The 9,487-nt window shown below is 23.0% G+C and overlaps 1 non-coding gene across 1 annotated transcript; it reads right to left on the bottom strand.

Moving 5' to 3' along the window:
- Window positions 1-5,190: 5,190 nt before the first annotated feature.
- LOC123304269 lies at window positions 5,191-5,309 on the bottom strand. Its single transcript, XR_006536303.1, has one exon. It is a non-coding gene; the product is annotated as a 5S ribosomal RNA (ribosomal RNA).
- Window positions 5,310-9,487: the final 4,178 nt, after the last annotated feature.

Genomic DNA, 9,487 nt, shown 5'->3' with positions numbered 1-9,487 from the left:
TAAGTCCCTATGTAAGTCAAAGTACCATGTAGAAAACACATAAAAATTAAATAGTATTTCTAATTTACTGTCGTAGTAAACATGATTTATTTTTCAATTTCTATAATATATAAAATAATAAATTATAAATTTAATAATAATATTTATTTTATAAATTAAAATATATTTAATTTTTTTATTAACAATTATTAATAAACATAGTTTAATATTAATTATTTCAATCATACAAAACAATAATATTTTTAAGGTAAACTTAAAAAGTATATATTTTTATTTTTTATTTAATATCGATTTATTATAAATTATTAGTATATAAATAATTAAAAAATTTAATATATAAATATATATATTATAGTATAAGATTTCATTTTTAGAAAAACTTTTTTTGTCAATAATGAAAACGTATTATTATGAAATGTGTTAATCGAACATTGACAAAATATATTTCATTAGAAAATACTTTTATTTATGCATTAATATCAATAATTAACTATTAAATTAATTTTTTCATAATTATATAAAGAAATTTTATACTGATATAAGTATTTATATATTATAATATTTATTTTAAATATAAAAAAATTTATGACAAAATATATTATTAGAGTATTTGTTGAGATTAATATAAGATTATTTTAAATAAGAATTAATTTATATAATTATTAAAATATTATTAATTTTATGTTATGTAATTTTAATAAAAATAAATAATAATAATAATAAATATACAAATTTTTTAACAATTTAAATTTTATATGATCTAAATAATTTTGTTAAGTACGATATGAGAAATCATTGTAAGCTTCGTTAAGAAACTTTGTAATATAAAATAATAATAATAATATTAAATATATAAATAAATAAAATAAATTTGATATATATTTTTAGTTCATTCTGTGTATAAATCAAAGGATACCGAATAATTGGTAACGGATGCGATATATTATAGTATCGAGTATTAAAACATAATATATAAATTTATCTTGTTATTCAAATTTTTGTTACTTAACTTATGTATTTAGAAAATTTATAATATTATTTATATAATTGACATAAAATCTTATAAATTGAAATTTTATTAATATGTATCAAAAGAAGAGAGTAACGTATTGATATAATATCAAAGGATACTGATTATTTAAATAACGAATACGTCATATATTGTTTGTGTAACGAAGTTCACTTGGCCATCTAGTTTAAAATAACATTTTCAATAGAAAGTTTATATGCTTTGTTTTTTTTTTTTCTTTAATTATTAAAAAAATAAATTGAAATTTAATTCAATCAAAATTTTATAATAATTTTAAAAAAATTTTTCCTTTTAAAAAATATTTTGTGATGTTGTGATAATATGTATTAATACAAGTGCATCCTGATACTTTTATCTCTAGTAAAGGTATGAGTATCATGAACAGTTTTGTTATCTAATGATATTATTTTGATAATATTTTGTGTATATTCTTATAATATTTTGTCTAAATATCATCATAATACAATATTATTTTGATAATATTTTATGAATATTCTTATAATATGTTACCTAAATGTCATCATAATATGATGAATTATTTCCATAATAAACATATAAAAAAAGAAAAAAAAAAAAAGAATCATTAATTTATAATTATTTAAATTGATTCTTTAAAAAAATATTATAATATATTATTTATAAAAATAATTTTTACTCTTATTTTAAATAAATTTGTGGCCTTTTATTAAAAGGCCTATGATCGATGTATTATTATTATAAAAATTAATGCAATGTTTTTAATTTATGCTTTCTTTTCAGTTTCTTTGGTAATAACACTGCTTGAATGTTTGGTAATACACCACCTTGAGCAATTGTTACACCAGATAATAATTTATTTAATTCTTCATCATTACGAATTGCCAATTGTAAATGACGTGGAATGATACGTGTTTTTTTTGTTATCACGGGCAGCATTACCAGCTAACTCGAGAACTTCTGCAGCCAAATATTCCATAACAGCAGCCAAATATACTGGGGCACCAGCACCTACTCGTTCAGCATAATTTCCTTTTCGTAATAATCTGTGAATTCTTCCAACAGGAAATTGTAATCCTGCTCGGCTTGATCTTGACTTTGCCTTTCCCTTTACTTTACCACCTTTACCTCGTCCAGACATAGCGAATAAATTTATTTAATTAATATTTTTTTTTGTAAATATAATCACACAGATGTGTACGTTACGGGGATTGTAACATAAATGTTTAAAATGTTATTTGGGTATTTTAATTTATAATATTTATAAAATATAAAACTTTAAAAATAAACCAATCACCTTATAGTATTATTTTTTAGCCAATCAGAGAGTAGTATTCATTTTTATTGTTATATCCATCTTCGCGTATATAATACGCTAGTTGTATACACGACACGCTCATACATATACTGACTGGTGTTCTGTAACTATCTGTGTATATTAATTGTTTGTAACAATGCCACCAAAAAACAAGTGGAAAAGCAGCAAAAAAAGCTGGCAAAGCTCAAAAAAATATATCAAAGAGTGATAAGAAAAAGAAGAGGAAGCGCAAGGAATCATATGCAATTTACATTTACAAAGTATTAAAACAAGTGCATCCTGATACTGGTATCTCTAGTAAAGCTATGAGTATCATGAACAGTTTTGTTAATGATATTTTTGAACGTATTGCTGCTGAAGCATCACGTTTAGCACATTATAATAAACGTTCAACAATCACAAGTCGGGAAATTCAAACCGCAGTTCGATTATTATTACCTGGTGAATTGGCAAAGCACGCTGTTAGTGAAGGTACTAAAGCTGTTACAAAATATACAAGTTCAAAATAAATAAATCGAAAATATTATTTAATTGATAACATAAAAATACATCAACATATAAAAACGGCTCTCTTTTTAAGAGAGCCATCAAATTTTTTAAATAAGAGTAAATTATTTTTATATATACAAAAAAATAAAATAAACAATTATTAATATCATATTTAATATAAAATTTTATATATTAATAGCTTGAATATATCTATTATTAGTATATCAATATTATTAATTTTAAATATAATAAAGGATATCGCGGAATATATATCGTAAATCAGTGTAATGCAAATGCATTACATTACCTTTATTATTTTCATTTTACATTTACTACTTGTTTATGTACGCTTATAATTATTAGAAAAATATTTTTAATAATTTTAAAAAATAAATGAAATAATAAAAAATTTAATAATAAATTATTTATTGAAAGTATAAAAAATGGTATAGCAAAATCTTTATTTTCTTTGATTAAGGCGAAATGTTTTATTAGTTATAAATTCGATAATCTCCTATCGATACTTGTTACTCTTAACTTGTATATATAAAAAATATAATAGTATATTAATTTATAATAAAATTTTTTCAAAAATTCAATAAGTTATTGTAAAATAAAATAGATAATATACAAATTATAATTTATTATTGCAGATATATTACAATAAAAAAAAAAAAAATAAATAAAAATATTTGGTAATGTATGTTATAAACAAAATAATTTGTTGTAAACAAATTATATAATATGTTATATTTATTAACAAATTTATTTTACTCTTATATAAATAAAATTAGTGGCTTCCCAAAAAGGAAAGCCTGTTTAAATTTATCGGATGTATTAAATATTCTTTAATAAATTTACTAAATATTTTAAGTAAATTATTATATTTTCTTAACCTCCAAAACCATACAAAGTACGACCTTGTCGTTTTAATGCATATACAACATCCATAGCTGTAACTGTTTTACGTTTTGCGTGTTCAGTATATGTAACAGCATCCCGAATAACATTTTCAAGGAATACTTTAAGTACACCACGTGTTTCTTCATAAATTAAACCAGAGATACGTTTTACTCCACCTCGTCGTGCTAAACGACGAATTGCAGGTTTTGTAATACCTTGGATATTATCACGCAAAACTTTTCTATGACGTTTTGCACCCCCTTTTCCAAGACCCTTTCCACCTTTTCCTCTGCCAGTCATTTTAATAAAAAATTATTTACAATATTTTAACGAACGGATAACACGTGTGTTAACCTCACAAGTATTGTAATGTATGTGAGCGCCGGTACAATTGTGCCTTTTTATATAAAGCATTAAAGATTTTTTAAGCCACGCCTATACAATTTGATTAGTCCATACTCTGATAGCTATCCAATAGGATATGACAACAAAAATTTTGAAATTTCATATAAATATAAATACAACACATTTATTTCGCATTTAAACATTTGACTTTGTAGTATCAAATTGTCGAATATAATTTTTAAAATTGTGTGTTTTTTTGTAAAAACATTATTATTTGAAAATGGCTAGAACCAAGCAAACTGCACGTAAATCAACTGGTGGTAAAGCACCAAGAAAACAATTAGCAACGAAAGCTGCACGTAAAAGTGCACCAGCAACTGGTGGAGTAAAAAAACACACAGATATCGTCCTGGTACAGTAGCTTTACGAGAAATTCGTCGTTATCAAAAAAGTACTGAATTGTTAATTCGTAAATTACCATTCCAACGTTTAGTACGTGAAATTGCACAAGATTTTAAAACCGATTTACGTTTCCAAAGTTCAGCTGTTATGGCATTACAAGAAGCTAGTGAAGCCTATTTAGTAGGTTTATTTGAAGATACCAATTTATGCGCAATTCATGCAAAGCGTGTTACAATTATGCCTAAGGATATACAATTGGCAAGACGTATTCGTGGAGAACGTGCATAAGCGTTTTAAATGACAATTTAAAAAAAAAAAAAACAAATAAGAAATATTTTCGGTCCTATATATAGGACCAACATATATTATTAATAAGAGGTATATTATTTTTATTAAAAAATATATATATATATATATATATAAATTATTGAAATAAAATTAAACATTATTAAAATTTTGTTATAATTTATAAGCGATTGCTATTTCTAAAAATAAATAAATTTCATAAAATTTATATTATTTTATATTCATTTGAAATATTAAAAAAACTTCTCGCTTTAAAGTAACCATGATATGAGTTATAAATGCAATAAAATTTTATACAAAAAATAATATTTATTTGTTGACGAATAATATAAAAGGTTTACATTTCTAAATAACATATATTTATATATGGTGTGTAAAAAAAAAGAAAAGAAGAAAAATAATTTATATTTTTAATATAAAAAGGCAACCGCACACAGTGTTCCCAAGCGGTCACCCATCCAAGTACTGACTGTGCCCAATGTTGCTTAACTTCGGTGATCGGACGAGAACCGGTGTTTTCAACGTGGTATGGCTGTTGCCAGTAATAAATGAAAATTTTTACAAATATATATTTTTCATAAATATCATTAATATTAAAGTATATTATTAAAATTTTCAATGAAGTAATCAATTTAAATATATACTTATTTATTATACCATATATTTTAAATAAAAATGCAACCGCACACAGTATTCTCAAGTGGCCACCCATCCGTGGTACTGACTGTGGCAAATGTTTCTTAACTATTATTTTATAAAATATTTATACAAAAAATAATTTACTCTTATCAAATATTAATTTGTGGCCTGTATTAAGGCCTATGTTATTTTCATTTTTTAGCAAAAATAATGAAATATTTCAATATATTATTAAAGTAACAGATCATTTCTTTTTTGGTGCTGCTTTTTTAATTTTTGTAGGAGATGATTTGGCAACAGAAGCTTTCTTAGCTTTTGGTGCTTTCGGTTTACGAGCAGGGCTACTTTTGGCAGCGGATTTTGTACTTTTTTGCTGGTTTTGCTTTAACTGGTGCTTTTTTTGATGCCGCTGATGATTTTGCAGTAACTTTTTTAGCAGCAGTTGATGATGATGGAGTCGCTTTTTTTGCTTTAGGCTTTTTGGCTGCCAATGATGTAGTTGTGGCTTTCTTTTCTTTTGGTGCCCGTTTACTTTTAGCACTCTTTGCTGAACCTTTTGCTCCACTTTCTTTTTTGGATACTTTTGATTTAGCTGAAGAATTAGATGAAGCGGAAGCAGCCAATTTGAATGAACCAGATGCACCTTTACCTTTAGTTTGTACCAAGGCTCCCTCAGTTACAGCAGCTTTTAAATATTTTTTAATAAATGGTGAAATTTTATCAGAATCCACTTTATAATTTGCAGCTAAATATTTTTTAATTGCTTGTAATGATGAACCACCACGTTCTTTTAAATTTTTAATTGCGTTAACAACCATTTCTGATGTACGTGGATGTGTTGGTTTTGAATGTTGTTTTGTACGTTTAGCACCAGAAGCTGTTGCTTTTTTTGTTGGTGTTGTAGAAGCAGCAGTAACCGCAGTTGCTGCAACAGCTGTAGAATTTTCTTCGGCCATATTTTTTTACTTTTATAAAAATAATGTATTTATTATAAATATTTAAATGATAAAATATAATAATTCTATCAAATAAAAAATAAAGGTTTTCAATTATATCATTATTCACAATAATATAAGTCCCTATGTAAGTCAAAGTACCATGTAGAAAACACATAAAAATTAAATAGTATTTCTAATTTACTGTCGTAGTAAACATGATTTATTTTTTCAATTTCTATAATATATAAAATAATAAATTATAAATTTAATAATAATATTTATTTTATAAATTAAAATATATTTAATTTTTTTATTAACAATTATTAATAAACATAGTTTAATATTAATTATTTCAATCATACAAAACAATGAATATTTTTAAGGTAAACTTAAAAAGTATATATTTTTATTTTTTATTTAATATCGATTTATTATAAATTATTAGTATATAAATAATTAAAAAATTTAATATATAAATATATATATTATAGTATAAGATTTCATTTTTAGAAAAACTTTTTTTGTCAATAATGAAAACGTATTATTATGAAATGTGTTAATCGAACATTGACAAAATATATTTCATTAGAAAATACTTTTATTTATGCATTAATATCAATAATTAACTATTAAATTAATTTTTTCATAATTATATAAAGAAATTTTATACTGATATAAGTATTTATATATTATAATATTTATTTTAAATATAAAAAAATTTATGACAAAATATATTATTAGAGTATTTGTTGAGATTAATATAAGATTATTTTAAATAAGAATTAATTTATATAATTATTAAAATATTATTAATTTTATGTTATGTAATTTTAATAAAAATAAATAATAATAATAATAAATATACAAATTTTTTAACAATTTAAATTTTATATGATCTAAATAATTTTGTTAAGTACGATATGAGAAATCATTGTAAGCTTCGTTAAGAAACTTTGTAATATAAAATAATAATAATAATATTAAATATATAAATAAATAAAATAAATTTGATATATATTTTTAGTTCATTCTGTGTATAAATCAAAGGATACCGAATAATTGGTAACGGATGCGATATATTATAGTATCGAGTATTAAAACATAATATATAAATTTATCTTGTTATTCAAATTTTTTGTTACTTAACTTATGTATTTAGAAAATTTATAATATTATTTATATAATTGACATAAAATCTTATAAATTGAAATTTTATTAATATGTATCAAAAGAAGAGAGTAACGTATTGATATAATATCAAAGGATACTGATTATTTAAATAACGAATACGTCATATATTGTTTGTGTAACGAAGTTCACTTGGCCATCTAGTTTAAAATAACATTTTCAATAGAAAGTTTATATGCTTTGTTTTTTTTTTTTTTTTAATTATTAAAAAAATAAATTGAAATTTAATTCAATCAAATTTTATAATAATTTTAAAAAAATTTTTCCTTTTAAAAAATATTTTGTGATGTTGTGATAATATGTATTAATACAAGTGCATCCTGATACTTTTATCTCTAGTAAAGGTATGAGTATCATGAACAGTTTTGTTATCTAATGATATTATTTTGATAATATTTTGTGTATATTCTTATAATATTTTGTCTAAATATCATCATAATACAATATTATTTTGATAATATTTTATGAATATTCTTATAATATGTTACCTAAATGTCATCATAATATGATGAATTATTTCCATAATAACATATAAAAAAAGAAAAAAAAAAAAAGAATCATTAATTTATAATTATTTAAATTGATTCTTTAAAAAAATATTATAATATATTATTTATAAAAATAATTTTTACTCTTATTTTAAATAAATTTGTGGCCTTTTATTAAAAGGCCTATGATCGATGTATTATTATTATAAAAATTAATGCAATGTTTTTAATTTATGCTTTCTTTTCAGTTTTCTTTGGTAATAACACTGCTTGAATGTTTGGTAATACACCACCTTGAGCAATTGTTACACCAGATAATAATTTATTTAATTCTTCATCATTACGAATTGCCAATTGTAAATGACGTGGAATGATACGTGTTTTTTTTGTTATCACGGGCAGCATTACCAGCTAACTCGAGAACTTCTGCAGCCAAATATTCCATAACAGCAGCCAAATATACTGGGGCACCAGCACCTACTCGTTCAGCATAATTTCCTTTTCGTAATAATCTGTGAATTCTTCCAACAGGAAATTGTAATCCTGCTCGGCTTGATCTTGACTTTGCCTTTCCCTTTACTTTACCACCTTTACCTCGTCCAGACATAGCGAATAAATTTATTTAATTAATATTTTTTTTTGTAAATATAATCACACAGATGTGTACGTTACGGGGATTGTAACATAAATGTTTAAAATGTTATTTGGGTATTTTAATTTATAATATTTATAAAATATAAAACTTTAAAAATAAACCAATCACCTTATAGTATTATTTTTAGCCAATCAGAGAGTAGTATTCATTTTTATTGTTATATCCATCTTCGCGTATATAATACGCTAGTTGTATACACGACACGCTCATACATATACTGACTGGTGTTCTGTAACTATCTGTGTATATTAATTGTTTGTAACAATGCCACCAAAAACAAGTGGAAAAGCAGCAAAAAAAGCTGGCAAAGCTCAAAAAATATATCAAAGAGTGATAAGAAAAAGAAGAGGAAGCGCAAGGAATCATATGCAATTTACATTTACAAAGTATTAAAACAAGTGCATCCTGATACTGGTATCTCTAGTAAAGCTATGAGTATCATGAACAGTTTTGTTAATGATATTTTTGAACGTATTGCTGCTGAAGCATCACGTTTAGCACATTATAATAAACGTTCAACAATCACAAGTCGGGAAATTCAAACCGCAGTTCGATTATTATTACCTGGTGAATTGGCAAAGCACGCTGTTAGTGAAGGTACTAAAGCTGTTACAAAATATACAAGTTCAAAATAAATAAATCGAAAATATTATTTAATTGATAACATAAAAATACATCAACATATAAAAACGGCTCTCTTTTTAAGAGAGCCATCAAATTTTTTAAATAAGAGTAAATTATTTTTATATATACAAAAAAATAAAATAAACAATTATTAATATCATATTTAATATAAAATTTTATATATTA

The sequence above is a fragment of the Chrysoperla carnea genome (assembly GCF_905475395.1).
Source record: "Chrysoperla carnea chromosome X unlocalized genomic scaffold, inChrCarn1.1 SUPER_X_unloc_36, whole genome shotgun sequence".
Taxonomy (NCBI): Eukaryota; Metazoa; Arthropoda; class Insecta; order Neuroptera; family Chrysopidae; genus Chrysoperla; species Chrysoperla carnea.
This window is presented reverse-complemented; position numbering and strand designations above follow the sequence as displayed.